Source organism: Globicephala melas, chromosome 12 (genome assembly GCF_963455315.2).
Source record: "Globicephala melas chromosome 12, mGloMel1.2, whole genome shotgun sequence".
NCBI classification, from domain to species: Eukaryota; Metazoa; Chordata; class Mammalia; order Artiodactyla; family Delphinidae; genus Globicephala; species Globicephala melas.
The window spans coordinates 73048776-73068207 of record NC_083325.1 but is presented as its reverse complement, the minus strand read 5'-3'; positions in this window follow the sequence as shown (position 1 = coordinate 73068207).

Sequence of the window (19432 nt, the reverse complement as noted above, 5' to 3'; positions counted from 1 at the left end):
CCCTCTTGCATCTCCCTCCCACCCTCCCTATCCCACCCCTCTAGGTGGTCACAAAGCACCAAGCTGATCTCCCTGTGCTATGTGGCTACTTCCCCCTAGCTATCTATTTTACATTTGGTAGTGTATATATGTCCATGCCACTCTTTCACTTCATCCCAGCTTACCCTTCCCCCTCCACGTGTCCTCAAGTCCATTCACTACGTCTGTATCTTTATTCCTGTCCTGCCCCTAGGTTTTTCAGGACCTTTTTTTTTTTTTTTTTAGATTCCATATATATGTGTTAGCATACAGTATTTGACTTACTTCACATGACTTACTTCACTCTGTATGACAGTCTCTAGGTCCATCCACCTCACTACAAATAACTCAATTTTGTTTCTTTTTACGGTTGAGTAATATTCCATTGTATATATGTGCCATATCTTCTTTATCCATTCATCTGTCGATGGACACTTAGGTTGCTTCCACGTCCTGGCTATTGTAACTAGAGCTGCAATGGACACTGTGGTACATGACTCTTTTTGAATTATTACAGTTTTCTCAGGGTATATGCCCAGTAGTGGGATTGCTGGGTTGTATGGTAGGTCTATTTTTAGTTTTTTAAGGAACCTGCATACTGTTCTCCATAGTGGCTGTATTAATTTACATTCCCACCAACAGTCAAAGCACAGATTTTTAAGACTTAAGATTCTTCTAGTAGTGAGAATCAGGGTGGAGAAAAGGGGGAGGCAAGCAAGGCAGCCAAGGTGCAGCATTTAAAGAAGCGCTCACTCTTCCTGATTAATCCTGACAGCACGCACCTCCTTAACACGTGTGCCCTAGGTACGCAGCTGCCTTCACCCTAGTCTCAGCCCCTGAGTGAACGGTTTAAAGGGAGAGCAAAATAGAAGGGAATGCTGTTAAAAGAAGCCTACAGCAGCCAGAGAAATGGACCCAGACTATCCATTTCAGAAAGGCCTTTCTCTGTGCCACACTACCTACCCCCTGTAGAATAGACCGGCAGTAAGACTCAGTGATTTCCTGCTGCAGGCACGAGGCTCAGAATACACATTGGGTCTTTTTCAGCTTTTTTTCTTCTTCCAGTTTGATATAATTGACATATAGCACTGTATAAGTGTAAGGTTGTACAGCGTAATGATCTGACTGACATACATCATGAAATGATGACAATAAGTTTAGTGAACATCCATCATTTTGTAAATAATAGATACAAAATTAAAGATATAGAAAAAACTCTTTTTTCCTTGTGATGAGAACACTCAGGATCTACTCTCTTAATAACTTATAACCTACAGCAGTGTTCACTGTATTTATCATGGTGTTCCCTAGTTCTTATTTACCTTATAACTGAAGTTTGTACCTTTTAATTACCTTCCTCGAATTCCCCTGCCCTGCTCCGGCTACCTCTGGTAAATCTGATCCTTTTTCTATCAGTTTGTTTGGTTTTGTAGTATAATTGACCTACAACATTATGTAAGTTCCTAGTACACAATATACTGATTTTATATTTCTATGCATTCCAAAATGATCATCATGATAAGTCTAGTTGTGATATTGCCACCATACAAAGACATTACATAATTAGTGACTATATCCCCCCACACTGTACACTTCATACCCGTGACTCCTTTATTTTGCAACTGGAAGCTCGTGCCTCTTAACCTCCCTCACCTATTTCTCTCCTCCCCCTACCCTCCTCCCCTTGGGCAACCATCTGTTTGTTCTCTGTATCTATGACTCTGTTTCTGTTTTGTTATGTTTTTTCATTTGTTGTTGTTGTTGTTGTTGTTTTTGCGGTACACGGGCCTCTCACTGTTGTGGCCTCTCCCGTTGCGGAGCACGGGCTCCAGACGCACAGGCTCAGAGGCCATGGCTCACGGGCGCAGCCACTCCGCGGCATGTGGGATCTTCCCGGACCAGGGCACGAACCCGTGTCCCCTGCATCGGCAGGCGGACTCTCAACCACTGCGCCACCAGGGAAACCCTGTTCATTTGTTTTGTAGTTTAGATTCCACATATGAGAGATAACATACAGTATTTGTCTTTCTCTGTTTGACTTGTTTCACTTAGCATAATATCCTCTAGATCCATCCACACTGTCACAAATGATAAGATTTTTTTATGGCTGAGTAAAATTTTAAATAATTAAAAATAATTAAAAACTTAAAAATAATTTTAAAAATTAAAAATAGAACTACCATGGGATATAGCAATTCCACTCCTGGGTATTTATTCGAAGAAAGAGAAAACATTAATTCAAAAAGATACATGCACCTCTATGTTCACTGCAGCATTATTTACAATAGCTAAGATATGGAAGCAACCTCTTTCTTCTGAAGAAGTTTGGTGAAAGTCACCCTTGGCCCAGTCATTGAGTTGTCTATGAGCAATGAAAGACACCTCAAAGTGATTAGAGCAATTTTTGAGTGAATCTTTATGTCCTCTGTTTTAAAATGTACTTGGGATTTGATCTAATTAGGTATGGAAACACACACAGACACTTAATTGAAGGAAGAAGTTTTTATACTCAGAGACGCCTAGAACAGGAGGTGCAGCATGCCATGCAGGGCCATGCAGTGAAGTACCAAGGTTGGTCAGGAGGCAAAGGGGAAAATTTGGGCAAGAGCCTTTATTATAGTTTTCAACTGAAAGAAATGGGCAAGGCAGAGTAAGCAGAGGAGTTTAGGATTGCCAAGTTTGTTCGTTTATTTATTTATTTTTGGCCACACTGCACGGCATTCAGGATCCCCTGACTAGGGATCAAACCTGTGTCCCTTGCAGTGGAAGGGCAAAGAGTTAATCACTGGACTGCCAGGGAAGTCCCTAGGATTGCCAAGTTTAAATAATTTCAGCAGTCTCCATCCAGCATGTGGGGCTCCCCCTAGTTATCAAATACCTGACCCTGGGATGATTAAGGCCAGGGATAGTGGCTTCCAGGGTGAGAGAAGGATAGAGGAGGTACTGACTCTATTGATAGATTGGCTGGTTTGCATACGAAAGGTGCGTTTCCTGGTGGGCAAGTAATTTGCTTTCTCTAGGAATTAGCTAACTTTGGGAGACAAGTCCCTTCCAGTGTCAGGGAGACCCCAAGATGTCAAAGCATCATAATAAAAAGAGATGCTTAATATATATCTATATTTTAAGAGTTACCTTTCACTAAATTTCCAATATTCCTGAGGCCTGTGGGAGAGCTGAACTTCTTCTCTTACTCAGAAATGATATGGAGGCATTCATGCAGCAAAGTTTGGGAAAACTTACAATATCACTGCATGAGCTATAATCAGAGGGCCCTGGCTTCCCAGAGTTTTCAATCCAGCATTATTCACAACTCTTTTGAAAAATGCGTAGAGAGAAAGCTCTTACTGGACTCTAGGTACATATTTTTAACATTTACACTAACTCAACAACCTAGGGTTTTAACCACCAGAAAGCTTACATAAAAAGTGCAAAAACTGTGGGCTTTCTTCCGTGTTGTGTTTTATGAAAGAAATGGAAAAACAAAGTGTGCAATACAAGGAAAAGCTATAAAGACAACACTCAGGTTTCCCTGGAGCCATTTTGAACAAAGTTGCTGACACGGACACTCAGCTTCCAGATGAAATTAAATGTGTCAGAAGTTCCTTCACAAACCATGTAAGTGGCCACATCTTTGTTCCCACTCTGTGCAGTACAAGGCGAGATTTTTAGTGCTAGGAAAGCTGCCAGCCAAGGAGAGGACTGAAGAAAAGAGCAACTTACAATTATTAAGCTACTGTAGGATATGACTAACCAAAAGGGCTGAAAAGAATGGAATTTTGTTCAGCTTCTGTTAACAATGTTGAAAGTGTGAGAAATGGAATGAACTTAGTTCGAAGATATTTGAGAGGTGCAAACATCAAAGGGGCATAATTAGAAGCAAGTGTTTAGAGCAAAAAATGATAACAGATTCATGGCTGATAGTCAGGAATTAATTTCAGGCCTGCAATTTCTCCAGAGCTACAGAGTCTGTCTCCCAGAACATGGAACATTCCTTTTTTTCCCCAGGAATTCTCCCTATCAATGTCAGCATTCTTGCTTGTAAAGACAGCCCAAGAAACTGCCCATTCTAGGGTGTGGTCTGCCTCAAAATGTATCGATGCTGTGGGTTAAACAGTATCCTCCAAAAAAAGATATGCTCAAGTCCTAATCCCCAGGACCTCAAAATGTCACCTTATTTGAAAATAGGGTCATTGCAGATGTTTAGTTCAGTTGAGGTCATAATGGAACTAAATCCAATATGACTGGTGCCCTTATAAGAAGATGGCCATGTGAAAACACAGGAAAATGGCATGTGATGGTAAAGGCAGAGACTGGAGTTATGCAGCTACAAGCCCAGGAACACCAAGGATGGCAGGCAAACTACCAGAAACTAGGAAGAGGCATAAAATTATTCCCCTGTAGGTTTCAGAGGGTGCATGGCCCTGTGGATACCTTGATTTCAGACTTCCAGTCTCCAGAATTGTAAGACAATAAATGCCTGTGGTTTTAAGTAATTTAGCTTGTGGTACTTTGTTACAGCAGCCATAGGAAACTAACACACAGGCTCTAACTGCTGACCAGAATATTTTTAGTGCACCCTAAATTCCTAATTTTGAACACTGAATCTAGTTCTCTTTTTTCCAGCTTTGGGGAGGAAAGCTAATTTCTATCTCTGATTTTGTTAGATTTTTCTGTGGTATCATGAGTAATTCCCTGAAGAACAGAGGGATAGTCAATAGAGTAATACCCAGAACTTGTTCTTTGAGAACTGAGATTTAGGGACTATTCAGGACCTTCAGCTCCAACAACGGTTACCAAGACTGAGCTTCTGGAAAATATGAAGGCCAGAGCAGAATCATGAGTGGCCAAGGAGTAAGATATGACATCAAATGACTTTTGAGATGAACCTGAAATCAATAAATCATCCCTGACACCCTACAGAATGTAATGATCCCCTAGCACTGGGAAAGAAAGATAATGAAAAATTTCATCCCGCTACCCCCTAGAAACAAAACAAAACAAAATAAAGCAAACGGAACCACTGAAGAAACACAAAGTGAGAGTTTGAGTAATCTCTGTAGGAGGTGACCAAGAAACATTACTCAGTGCTTGCAAGGTTTGGAGAAAAAGAGCATCCCCTATTTGCTGCCCATGGGAGTATGAACTACTTTGGCTTTCTGGAACACCACCCGATAATGTGTACCCAGTCTTTAAAACAAGCATGCATTTCTCATCACCAAAATGCAGGCTGCATTTCATTTCAGGGGCCTGCTCCATCTCCAGTATACTTTGCAGCGTGTGCAGGCTGCCCAGTGCTCCAGCAAGTCTGAGGGCTGGCATTTTCTTTGTTCCCACCACAAGCAGGTATTCAACTCATGGGATAAGGCCCTTTCTTGCAGCAGCCTCCAAACACCCTCTAAGAGATCAAGACACGTCACACTGGCAAATAACGGTAAGGCCATATCTTCTTGAGGAGTTCTATAGTCTGTCTCTGAGCAGGCATGCAGGGCCACCAACTCATGTCATTTACATACCAGAAGTAAGAGCCATTCAGGGGTGTGTCCCAGAGTGAGCCATAATTATATCAGTAGGAGCCTGTCAAGACCAGGCACCATTCTGAGTATGGTTCTTTCAGTGGGACCGTATAATAAAGATAATCAGGGTGGTCTTTCCAGGGCAATTAGAATGCCTGTGGGATTGAAGGTCATTAATGAAATAAGTAGCAAGAATTAAGAGTTTACTCAAGTAAACAGGTCGAGGATGGGCATTCAGCCACATCCAGGCAATTCTGCCTCCTGCTCTGTGAGTAGTCGTACTTCTGTCATGAACTTATGATTACACCTCTGTGCCACTGTGTACATGGCTCAAATCATCTTCCTCTCCTTCCCTTGCTCCTTCTACCTTTCAACCTTTACAACTCCAATTTACCCTTCAAAAACAACTGCTGTATATGACTTGGCAATTCCACTCATAGAAACAAAAAGACATGTCCACCAAAGTCTTGTACAAGAATGTTTATAGCAGCTTGAATCATAACAGCCAAAAACTGGAAATAATCCATATGTCTATCGACAAACTGTGGGGCAGTCATACGATGCAATACTACTCAGCAATAAAATGGGACAAACAACTGATACGTGCAACCATATGAGTTAATCTAAAAAACCCCCCCCAAAAAAAACAACATTATGGTGAATGAAAGAAGCCATATATGATTTTATTTATATGAAGTTCTAGAACAGGAAAAACTAATCTAAGGTGAAAGAAATCACAGGTTGCATTCTATGGGAAGGGTTGAGGATTGTCTGGAGGAGGAATTTAAATGTTCAGCCTATTGCACAGATAATCTAAATGTTCAATATACTGATTAGGGTGTGGGCTACAAAAGCATATGCATTTGTCAAAAGTGAGTAACTTGCACACTAAGAATACCTGCACTTCACTGCAGAAAAATTATATCCCAATAAAAAATCAATAAATGAATGAAATCTCACATTAATTCCCTATGCTAGAGATACATACAGATTTTTTAGCAAAATAGAGATTTCCTTGTAGGTCAGGAAGAGTGAGAAGACTGTCTATGCGTGGGAGAAAAAGATGTTTATTTCAAGGTTCCCTGGCAGCTCTGACCCAAGCACCTCAAGTTGAATGAAAGAGAGGAGGACCTTTCTCACTGCTGCCCAGTTCTCAAGACCCAGCTGTGGGCTCCCCTGGTGGTGCAGTGGTTAAGAATCTGCCTGCCAATGCAGGGGACACAGGTTCGAGCCCTGGTCTGGGAAGATCCCACATGCCGCGGAACAACAAAGCCGTGGGTCACAACTACTGAGCCTGCACTCTAGAGCCCATGAGCCACAACTACTGAAGCCCGCACACCTAGAGCCCGTGCTCTGTAACAAGAGAAGCCACTGCAATGAGAAGCCCATGCACCGCTGGCCACAACTAGAGAAAGCCCGCATGCAGCAACAAAGACCCAACACAGCCAAAAATAAATAAATAGAAATAAATTTATGAAAAAAAGACCCAGTTGTACCTTCCTGCTCCCTAAAATTCAGACTGGCATTGATGTAGGGCCCAGCTGACCAGGGTACACAGCAAAGACTCTGTGATGTTTACAGAGTTCTGTGCCCCCAGTGAGGACAGGCATCACTTTCTTCCATCCACTATCAGTACTGTACCAGGTAATTTCCTTTAACAGTCTTGAGTGGATTTGACCTACAGAACTCATCTCTTGAAGACCCCAAAATGCTATATTGATTCCCATGCTTTCTGATAGTGCCCACAGGATCTAAAGCAACATGGAGAAAAATTTTCAGGATGGGATTGGACAAAGGAAAACACTAGTGAGGCCTTTAGGAACGCATTGGTGACCTCAGGCTTACAGGCTACGTAAATACAGATTCAAGAGACTGAGACAGTGGGCCAGATAAAGCTGAAGCTGTAGTGGAAAGACCGTGTGCAACAGCAGAAGGTTCATTGTTCTGAGGTTCCCCTTTCACTCTGTGGCTAACCGGTACATACGATGGCCTCACTCGTCTGGCCCTCAATGCAACTTAACCGTTGGTTAGAAGGAGCAGAGAGGTAATGCCAACTCCTATGTCCAGGTTGAGAAGAGGTATCTTGTTTCCAAGCTCTGATGGAGAAGTAGTGTAGCAAAGTAGCTAAGAGCACAGACTAGAGCCAGAATACTCAGAATACTCAAATCTCAACAACCTTTTCTAGTTGTTTGGACTTGGACAATTAATGTCTCCTTCAGTTTTCTCATCTGTAAAAACGGAGATGGTATTTATATACAGGGTTGTTGGGAGGATTAAATGGGTTACCTAAATGGGTAGTGTGCTCAGAAAAATGTCAGGCAAACGGTCGGCAAACAATAAATATTAGTCATTATTATCAAAGCTTGTCTTCTTGTTCCTGCACATTGTACACAAATGTTTCAATTCTTCTGCTGTGAGAAACACTGATTTTATCAGATACTCAGAAATCCAGAGAGACTAAGAACCAAGGAGGATCCACCTCAGGAAAGTAATTTCTTAATTTCCTGATCCCATAGGTATTCTGCTAAGACTAATAGTACTCCAAATCCCTAGGTCAGATTTTCCAGAGGACGACAGCCATGGCTTGAAAATTCCCACCCATATCAAGTTCCGCACCCCAGCAGCCCTCAGTGTGACCCAGTTATATGCAAATTCATATCTTTCTAAACATTCCAAGATGCACTTCCCTCGGCAGGAAGCATACACTGAAGAATATCTCTTTTAATATACATTTCCATTTTTTTGGTTGAAATTTCTAGAGTCTGAATTTTACTTTTTAGGTTTTGGATTTGTTTGCTTACAAGTTTCATTGACTTTAACAGGTCCAATATACGACAGCGGTGTTAGAATGACTCCATCTCACTGATTAAAGAAAAGCCTGTATTCTTCTCACCAGGTGAACAAAAGTAGTGCAGGATTAAAGCAAATGGCATTAAAAACATAATTAAATGAAAGAGAGGAGGAAGTTTTTTAAAAAAAACTATAATTTTAACTACAGTTGGGATGATTCTCCTCACTTTGTGTTTAATTCTGTGTAGTCTTTAGAAAATCTGAGACTTAATTCTTTAGCTCTTATTTTTACACATTTATCCAGGGGCAAAGATATCGAAGTGGTGAATTTGCTTAGCCCAGAGGCTTATTTCATTTACAAAATTTTATTTTTATGTTTCCCTGTTTCTTTTTTTTAAACCATGAGGCGATCTGCTCCACGGTTTCACAAATGCTGAAATTACAAGTGGGCCACTCAATCCTGATAGTCATAATTTCTGCTCTATAGATTCAGCTTGATAAGATATAAAAATTCCAGACATTTTATTTTAGTGAGAGAATAAATTGGATGCATGACTTTTGGCCTGCTGTGATGGCCTCCACAGTCCATGTGGCTTTCTCAGAACTAATAATTTAATTATGGTAAGTACAGGGTTCTTTTGAATTCATTCAAATGATGTATATGTACACTCACTTGCCAGCTGCTTCTGTAGTATTATTAATAACTATGTGCTAATTATATCAATAAATTAATTGAACCTGTACTCCTGTTGGTCCGGCCTCTTGGTCCTCCTGCTGCTACTCTTTCTTTGGACTTTTAACCCCGGGCTCTAATAAACTGCCAGTTTGTCCCTCATGTATACATTCTCCCCGAATTGTTATATTTTAATGCATGTTATGTTCAGCATTAAATGTCTTCTCCTTTAATTCATTTATTGACTTCTAGATGTTTTGCAAGAAACACTGCAGCAGTTTAGAAATTTATTTGGTAAATCACTGATTGACCCTTTCAACCACCTAATTAACCATGAATGAAAGATTTCAATAGGTTTATTTTTTCTTTTTAAAAAAGAAGAAATTGTTAACCAGGGTAATGCAAATTAACAATGTGGCTATATTATTATTGAATCTGCATTATTAGAATCATCAAATATCAGGAAATGGGGCAGATGTTTGGCGCCTCTCTCTAACAAATATGTAATATTTTGCCCTTTTCTCTCAAATAGCATTCAGATCATTGCACACACAGAATGCAATTACCAAAATGCAGTAAAGGCATGACTTTTAAAGGAATATGATGCCCCGAACAATCAGTCACTATATGAGATGGAATGAAATTCAGTGCCTGCCAGTTAAACTCAGGGAACTGGAGGAGCAATCTCTATGAAAGGCACTGTTCATCTCACAAGGATATTTTCTTTAGCATCAAGTTGTAAGGTGTTACTGTCAGAGAACTTTCTGGTTTTCTGACTTTTTGCATGCATTATATAAAATGTCTATTATGTATCTTTACCAAAGTGGATTATAGAGAAAATAGTAGCAGCAGTTTGCCTTGTGCTGAAAAGGCAGGCGCTTAAAGAGAAAAGCATCCTTTTCTCTTCCTCTAGCCTTCTCATCCTGAAACAAAGCACTTTGGCAAAAGAGCAAATCCCTCTGTCCCCTTCTCTTTCCTGAAATAGCCACGCTGACAGCAGAGTTACCCCAAAGATGACTTCTTAAGCTTCAGGTGGAATTCAAGTCTGCCAACCTTAACTGTTGAGCAGCTTCTGGAGGCAATGGGGAAAGACATCAAGGAGGTAGGATACTGCGCATCCCCACATGGAGTTTACTCTCTAACAGGAGCATTACTTTCCATGTCCCTTAACACATCCAGGGCAGAAATCCTCTGGATAGTTTAGAGGCTCAAAGGACTGAAATAAAATGCTCATCTCATCTCCTTATTTTTGGTGAATTTTCCATGATTCTGGCTAAAGCACCACTCAGGGCAGAAGATATATGGGGTAGAAGTTACAGGCCAGTAATCCCAGGAGGACCAGGGAGGCTTTAGTCAGCTTTTAGAGGCAGAGACTGACCTAAAATGGAAAAGGAGAGGATTCTTGTCAAAATCTCAGGCTCTTATACGAGCTTCAACACTCATTTCTAGGTCTGTTACCAGAGTGGCCAAATGAAACGTTTCCATTTCTAAGATTTCCTTTCTGTAAGGTAAAGCAACTGTTTTTCCTGGTTATAATTCACATTTAAGGAAAAAATACCCTGTAAGTACCAGCTATTACTTTAAGTGCATGATCATTTTAACCATTAAGATATTTCATTTCCTTGTGAAAGTACTTATAGAAGACTTATTTTTAAAAACAGTTTTCAAAGCTTCCAAGTTCAGCTCCTCCCACCCTATCCTTTGGCCTGTGAATCCAGAAGCAAAGGTATGTACACTAACTTGGAAATAGAAAAACCTGCCAGATGTTCAAAGACTCATAGGTCTAGGGTAATTTTACAATGGGACAAAAACTGTTATGTGTTTTCTAATCACTCATATGACCTAAGTCCAAAAGATTTGAAAAATACTATATGGGTTATTTACTTTCTTCATCTTAGTGTCTGACCTATAATTATCATTTGAACATATTGTAAACTTGGCTATTTTTGCCTTTCATTTTCAAAAGGGATTGACACAATAAATTTTCTCTATCAGGCACTTAATGGCCAATTCTCTAATATTTTTTGCACTTAGTCCTAATTCTAAGTGTCATGGGAAACCTTTCAGACATTATAACATTTAGAAGTTATATATCTGGTGACATAGTAATTTTACGATAGTTTATAAGGCAATACAGTGTTATAATCTCTTATAGGGACTGAGGACATTCCCTTTGAGTAGACTGTTATAATGATTAAAAATGTTTTTCCATTATAAAGCTTAAAGAGGTAATTTTGTTCACCATGGAAAAGTATGGTAGAACAGGGGCTAACTGTGGTTTATGTACATGATTTCTTACATCAAAAAATGTCCAAAAGTCAAAGTTAAGATTAAAATAAACCTTAGAGTTCCAATCCCTGTAGGTTAGGGTTTTAAAATTATCCTGCTCAATCATAGTGATGATAGATAAAATGTAAGATAAATATATTTTTTAAATAGCTCTAGTTCAAAACAAGTTAAACAATTCCAGGGGCCAGAAATAGAATAATAAATCAAAGGCCAAAGCTATTGTTCTGACAGTTGCCAAGTCTGGAATTTGGCAGACCTGGCCAGAGTTCCAATCAGGTAAAGGGAACAAAAGGGTCTCTTACAAAAACGGGAATCAGAGCTGGAATTAGTGACTGAGTGGGGCTTCCATCCCCTCTAGGGTACCTAAACACACACACGCACATACATAGCCTGTGATCTAATACTTTCTAGAATAATAAAGTAAATTTTAAAATGACTTAAAAATTTTAGCTCTGACATGTAAAGAGCTTAGAAGTTGTCACTTCCATCCTTACAACAACAAGAAAGCTGGACCAACAGAAAATCAAAACTTTTCTTGGACCCATCAATTGAGGTTGCAGGGCAAACCTCCACCCTGAAGTCTGTGGAGCGAGATAAATCCAGTGCCATAGGAACTGAGTGAGATCTGCTTCCCTGGAGCAGAAGCCACCAGAGTGATACACTGGCAGGACTATGCAAATGGTAATATTGAAGAATAGCTGAAGACCAAGTGCAGACTAGTGTGAGACTGAGAAACTCCAGCGGTGGGGGCCCGGTCTAAGGGGGGATGGCCCATAGTGTCATGGGCTTCATCTCCAGGAGCCCCACCAGCTGCTCATAGTGAAGAGCCTAGAAAGACCCCTGTTGGCTCTACTGGGGGGAAAGGAAGATTAATCATTGTGAAATGCACCGAGAGCATTCTTCACAAAAGATGCCTATATCCTAGGGTAAACAATTTTTATGAGTCATAGCGCACCTCTGGGAAGGTCATTTCTGATAGTCCAACTTCTTTTACTCTTCCTCTTTTACCTAAGAGAAGGAGCTAAGAAACACTGGCGAAAGTCACAGCCCAGGGACACAGGCCCATTAAAAGACTGAGATTTAATCATAATACTGGAGAATGCCTCACTTTACCACACCAACAGGGCTCCAGTATAATAATGGTGGATTACAACTGAAAGAGCTGTAAGACATAGATTCTATCAGAGAAGGACGACTTAGCAAATCCCAAAGTCAAGAGCAGAAACAAAAAACAAGGACACTAGAGTAATTTGAACCTCAGTCACCTACAGCCACAGCAAACATTAAACGCAGCCAACTCCTGGTCAGATTAACATAAAACCTTACATTACAGGCCTATACCTCAGTTCCTATTACCCAATACATTGTGTCCAGCTTTCAACAAAAAATTGCAAGGCATGCAGAAAGGCAAACACATGCACCATCTGAAGAGGCAAAGTGAATATCAGAACCAGAATTAGATATGACACAGATATTGGGATTATTAGACAGGGAATCTCAAATAACTAATATTAATATGTTAAGGGCTCTAAAGGAAAACTTAGATAACATACAGTGTTAGAAGAGAGATGGAAACTCTAAGGACAATTAAAGTGAATCCACACCCAAACATTTCCTAGTGAAACTTCAGAAGCTTAGGTGAAAGTTCAGAATATTAAAGAGAATATTAAAAGGTATCAGAGGGAAAGACATTTTTAACTCAATAGGAAGACAAAGTCACAGCAGACTTTAGCTACACTAGATGCCAGAACAGAAAGGAACTGGAAGGAAATAACCTGGAGGAAAATAATTATCATTCTAAAATTTCATGTCCAGCCAAACTTTTAATCAAGAGTTGGGGTTAAATGAGAACTTTCTGATGCATACCAACACAAAAGGAAACATCCCACTCGCAGACATTCACAGAAACCACAATTAATTGATGCTTTTTAGTAAAAAGGAAAACAAACATAGGAGTAGGGATTAGAAGGAAAAAATGACTAGCACAGAAATGGTAAACTATGCAAATAACTCTAATTAATGTCTGAGGGTAGGCATTATAATAGTAACTATTTTATGATAAAAATGTGGATGTTGCAACAATAAGCATGATCAGGATTATTCAATGGGTAAAACGTGCTGTTTTTGCCTTATTTGGAGGAGGATGAAGACATATACTTATCATACACATGATTTTTAACAAGTTATAGCTAAGAGTGTACATTAGACATTTAAACATAGTAGGAAAAATATAGAAAAGTTAGTAACATTTGAACAAAAAATGGGAAAAAAGAGAAAAATAAAGTAAAAAGTATCATTAACAAAAAAAAGGAATGATAGAAATAAATGGAAATATATATTTAATTGCAATAAATAAAACAATTACTGTCACATTAAGGCAATGAATCACTAAGACAAAAACATTTTTGTAAAACAAAATGACATAGAAAGATTGAAAATAAATGGATAGAAATAAATATATCAGAAAAATAGCGACCAAAATAAAACTTGTGTAGCAATATTAATATCAAAGAGAATTTAAGGAAAACATCATTAGAGATAAGGAAGAATGCTATTTCAAAATAAATGGAAAACACATGAGTATTTAACAATCAGGAACTTAGGTGCTAGGGAACCCTTGTACACTGCTGATGGGAATGTAACTTGGTATAGCCACTGTGGAAAACAGTATGGAGATTTCTCTAAAAACTAAAAAAAAACTACCATATGATCTAGCAATTCTACTCTGGGTATGTATCAGAAGAAATGGAAAAAACTAATTTGAAAAGATACATGCACCCCAATGTTCATAGCAGCATTATTTGTAATAGCCAAGATATGGAAACAACCTAAATGTCCATCAACGGATGAATGAATAAAGATGTGGCATATACATAAAATGGAATACTACACATCTTTAAAAAAGAATGAAATTTTGCCATTCACAACATGAATGGACCTGAAGGGTATTATGCTTAGTGAAATAAGTCAGAGAAAGATGAATACTATATGTTACCACTTATATGTGGAATCTAAAGAATAAAACAAACTAGTGAATATAATAAAAAGAAACAAACTTACAGATATAGAAAACAGACTAGTAATTACCAGTGGGGAGAGAGATGGGGGGAGAGGCAAGATGGGGTAGAGGATTAAGAGGTATAAACTACTATGTATAAAATAAATGAACTACAAGGATATACTGTACAACACAGAAAATATAGCCAATATTTTATAATAACTACAAAAAATTAAAAATAAAAAAATTTTAAAGAACTTAGGTGCTTTTTTCTGCATCTCCTAAATATTACTAGGAAAAAACTGACAGAATTAAAGATGAAATTGACAAAATTGTGGCAGGTTTTTTACATTTCTATTGAAATTTTTCTACCAGAAAGTCCAGAAATAAAGAGCAACAGAATTAGCAAGAATGAGCTACAAAGAACCTTGGTATACAAGAAATATTTACAAAATTTGAATAAGTACTAGTCCATAAAATACTTCTTAAAACATTTCAAAATAACTGATATCACATTAGATATGAGCTCTGTCCACAGTACAAAAAAATTAGGAATTAGTAGTAAGTGATAGTCCCCTAAAAACCTTATACACTCTTAAATAACTAATGGATTTAAGAGGCAAACACAATGAAACTTATAAAATATTTACAGCCCAATGACAATATATGAACTACACATTCAACACCCGTGAGATGTAGCATAAGTGGAACTAGAGATCCATTATAGTATTAAAAGCACTTTTTAAAAAGAACCATTAAAAATAAATGAGTTTATTCAATTCAAGAAGCTAGAAAAATAGTATGAACCAAAAGAATGAAGAAGAAAGGAAATAATATGGATAAAAGCATGAATTAATAAAAAGAGAAAATTTGAGATAATCAGAAAATTTGAAGCTGATTCTTTGAAAATAGTCATAAAATAGACTACTTTGAAATAAAATTTAACAAAAAATTGGGAGGGGAGAGAAATAAGGAATGAAAAAAGCAGAGTATGAGTATATATATATTTTAAAAGGCTTATGAAATTAATTTTAACAATATTTTCCAATACATTTCACAACTTAGAGGAGTGTCAATATCATAGAAAAATATAAATTACAATAATTGACTTAAGAAGGAATAGAAAACTTAATCCCCCCACCACAGGATGCTTAAGCTTTTTTTTTTTTTTTTAAGGTATACACCGTAGTGGTTTAATAAAAGTATACATTGTGAAATGATTACCTGATTACCATAATCAAGGTAATTAACACATCCATTACCCCACACAGTTACCATGTGTTTTGTGTGTGTGTGTGTGTGTGGCCAGAACACTTGGCAAATTTCAAGTACATAGTACAATAATATTAAGAATAATCACCATGCTGTAAATTAGATCCCCAGAACTTATTCATCTTATAACTGAAAGTTTCTACTCTTTGACCAATATCTCCCCATTTCCTACACATCCCAGCCTCCAGCAACCACTGTTCTATTCTCTGGTTCTGAGTTCAACAGTTTTAGTTTCCACATATAAGTGAGATTCTATACTATTTGTCTTTCTGTGCCTGGCTTATTTCATTTGTCCTAATATCCTCCAGATTCATCCATGCTGTCACAAATAATAGAATACCTTTTTTTATAGCTGGATAATATTCCACTGCACATACACAATCACATTTTCTTTATCCATTCATCCATCAACAAGCACTTTGTTTCCATAACTTGGGTACTGTGAATATTACAATGAACACTGGACGCAGATACCTCTTTGAGATACTGTGTTCATTTCTTTTGGATACATAGCCAAATTTTCTGAGCAACCTCCGTACTATTTTTCATAATGACTATATCAAAATTACATTCCCACCAACAGTGCTTAAGGGTTTCCTTTTCTCCACACCCTCATAAACACTTGTTACCTCTTGTCTTTTTGATAATAGTCATACTACCAGGTGTGAGATAATATCCCAGTGTGGTTTTGTTTGCATTTCCCTGATGATTAGTGATGTTGAGCACATTTTCATATACCTGTTGGCTATTTGTATGTCTTCTCTGGAAAAAAAGTCTGTTAAGATCCTTTGCCCATTTTAATTGGATTATTTTATTGCTATTGAGTTTTATGCATACTTTATATATTTCGGATATTAACCCCTTATCAGATACGTAGTTTGCAAATATTTTCTCCTATTCCATGGGTTATATTTTCATTTTGTTGACTTTTTTTTTCTTTTGCTGTATAGAACTTTTTTTAGTTTGATGCAGTCTCATTTGTTTATTGTTGCTTTTGTTGCCTGTGCTTTTGGTGTCCTATCCAAAAAAATCATTGCCAAGACGAATGTCCAGGAGTTTTGTCCCTATGTTTTCTTCTAGGAGTTTTATGGTTTCAGGTCTTACATTTAAGTCTTTAATCCATTTTGAGTTAATTTTTGTGTATGGTGTAAGATAAGGGTCAGTTTCATTCTTTTGCATGAGGATAACCAGTTCTCCCAACACCATTTATAGAGAGACTATCCTCTTCCCATTGTGTAAGATCTAAATTGTTTACAAAGTAAACAGTAGCTCTGAAATTAGAACAGTGGTTACAAAAATTCCATCATCTCTTAAGGTCACTAGCACCATTTAGTCAACAAATCATTCATTCAACAAATATTTATTGAGAGCCTACTATTTGTCAGACACTATTCTAGGCATTTGGGCTCATCCGTGAACAAAACCAAACAAGAAAAAATGTTATCTTTATGGAGTTGAAATTCTAGTGAGGGGGCACAAAAATAAACTATAAAAATAATAAGAATTGTATGCTAGAAGGTAATAAAGACTATGAAAAAATAAAACCACATAAGAGAGACAGAAGTTCTGGACAGGGGTGGGAAGAAGAAAGATGGGTGTGATGGAGTGGTTTTCCTGATTTGAGTGATTTGCCTTAAATTGAAGGTCAATGTAGGTGTTCCTGAGTTGACAGGTTCAGGAGGGAGGAAATCAGCCGTGTTGAAATCTGGGGAAAGAGCATCCCAAGCAGAGGAAAGAGCTAGAGCTGAACGTCAATGCAAAGAGACTGCCAGCATGTTCCAGGTACACTCAAGGGGCTGGTGACAGTGGAGCAGAAGGAATTGAAGGGGGATGGGGAGCAGAAGATGAGGTCAGATTGGTAAAAGAAATTTACTGGTAAATTTTCTGTAATCTGCAATGAAAAGATAATCCTTCAAACCAGTTTCAAAGTATAGAAAAAGGTTAAAAAAATACCCAACTTCTTTTATGAGACTGACTTAATCTTGACACCAAAATTAGATAAGTAGAGAACTAGATAATTATAGCCCTATCACACTTATGAACATAGATGGAAAAATCCTAATACAATATTGGCAAATCAAACCTAGCAACGTGTCTAGATTTAATCTTGCCCAAGAAAAGATTTTCTTAAGAATGTAAGTCTGGTACAACAACAGAAAAAATATATATCAATGCATATAATATGAATAAGTTAAAGAATAAAAAATATAATCATCTTAGCTGACTATCGACGGTGGCCAGGTAGAAGTCGTCCATGCCCTGAACAATGTGGACTTCCCCACATCTTGGCTAGAATGGCTACTGCCCATCTGAGTGGCCACATTTATAAGCAGCAGTGATAAACACGTCTGCAGATACCAGAAGCCAGTAAGGGGCAGGCTGATTACATGGCACCCTCTCATCATGGAAGTGAGGAGTAGAAATTTGCCTTCACTCAAATAGGATTTGCTTATTCTGGATTGCATTTGCTTTCCCTGCCTATCCTTGTTTCTCCCCACAGTATCACATGGGATCTTACTGAATGTCATGGGAATGCTGCTGTGAGCTGGCTGAGGCTTCACTCCCCCAGCTGCTGGAAGGTCGGCTGTTGTCAGCTCACAGGTAACAGTCTTTCTGGAAATTGCTCCTAGTCAAAAGATCTGCCTTGTTTGAGTTTACACCTCTTCCTTGGTGTCGCCTGCATCCAAGGACAGGTTGAGACAGAGGTACAAAGGCCCAGCCCTCTTGTTCCAATGAAAGGCCACCCCAGTTCTGGAACTCGCTGAAGAAGAGGGTGAGGCCTCTGATGCATTTCAGTTGAATTTCTTTCTATGTGTAATTCTCCTTCCTCACTCCCTTACAAGTGTTATTCTAGAGAACACACTCCAGGAAACCTCCCGCAGAGAGTTGTCTCAAAGTCTGTTTCCCAGGAGACTTCACAAAAGAAAAATGACCCTTTTTTGCATCTTATTACTCCATACTATAGTGCATTTGAAAAGGACTCTATTTCATGGAAGACAAGGCAAGGTGATGGGCTAGAACTCATGGCATTCCCTGGCCCTGCCACGTGTCCCATCACGCACTAGTAATTGGCCTTAAGGAACAGTGGGACAGGCCATTGCACACTCATTTACAACATCAGCTGAAAGACACCACTGGGTCTTTAAAATAGTCCCTCTCTCCTACAAGATGTACAGGGCTGCTTCTCCCAAGGTTTGAATACAGGAAGGTGAGAACCAGGGATGGAAATGGGAGTGACACCTCTCATTAGTGCACAGAGTGATCAGGCACAAATTTTCTGCTTTTCATTCAGTGATTCGAGGTGCTGCAGTTTTAGAGAACTTAGTACCTAAGGAAGGAATGCTTTTGCCAGGAGGCACAATGATTTTTCCAGGGCAGAAGAAGTTGAGCATGTCACCTTACCTATTTAGATCCTCATGTCATTGACAAGAAAGAAAAAAAGGAAGCGTTGACTGGGTTAAGTAATTGTGATTTATCAAGGTAAAATAAGATTGTTGCCTATGGTAATCCTAACATTAAGTCCATTCCCAAATACGTTTCTCCTCCTCCTAGGCATATGGTAGGATTGCATTTCCCAACATCTATGATTTAGTCATGGCCTTGTTGGCCTAGTGACTTGGCCAAAGCGAATGTAATGCAAGCAGAAGTGTCAAGATATATTACATTATCTACTTTGTTCTCTTTTTCATGCTTTAGCCATCACAGAAGTTTGTGTCAAGTTGAAGCCTCCATCAGCCTGGGTCCCTGAAAGATGACAAAGAGCAGAGCCCCCTGCTGTCTCAGGTTGGTCATACAACATGATCCACAAATAAATTTTCTTTTTATGATTGTTTCTATAGTCTATTTTTCAAAACTGGGAGCAGGGAGACAATGGAAGCA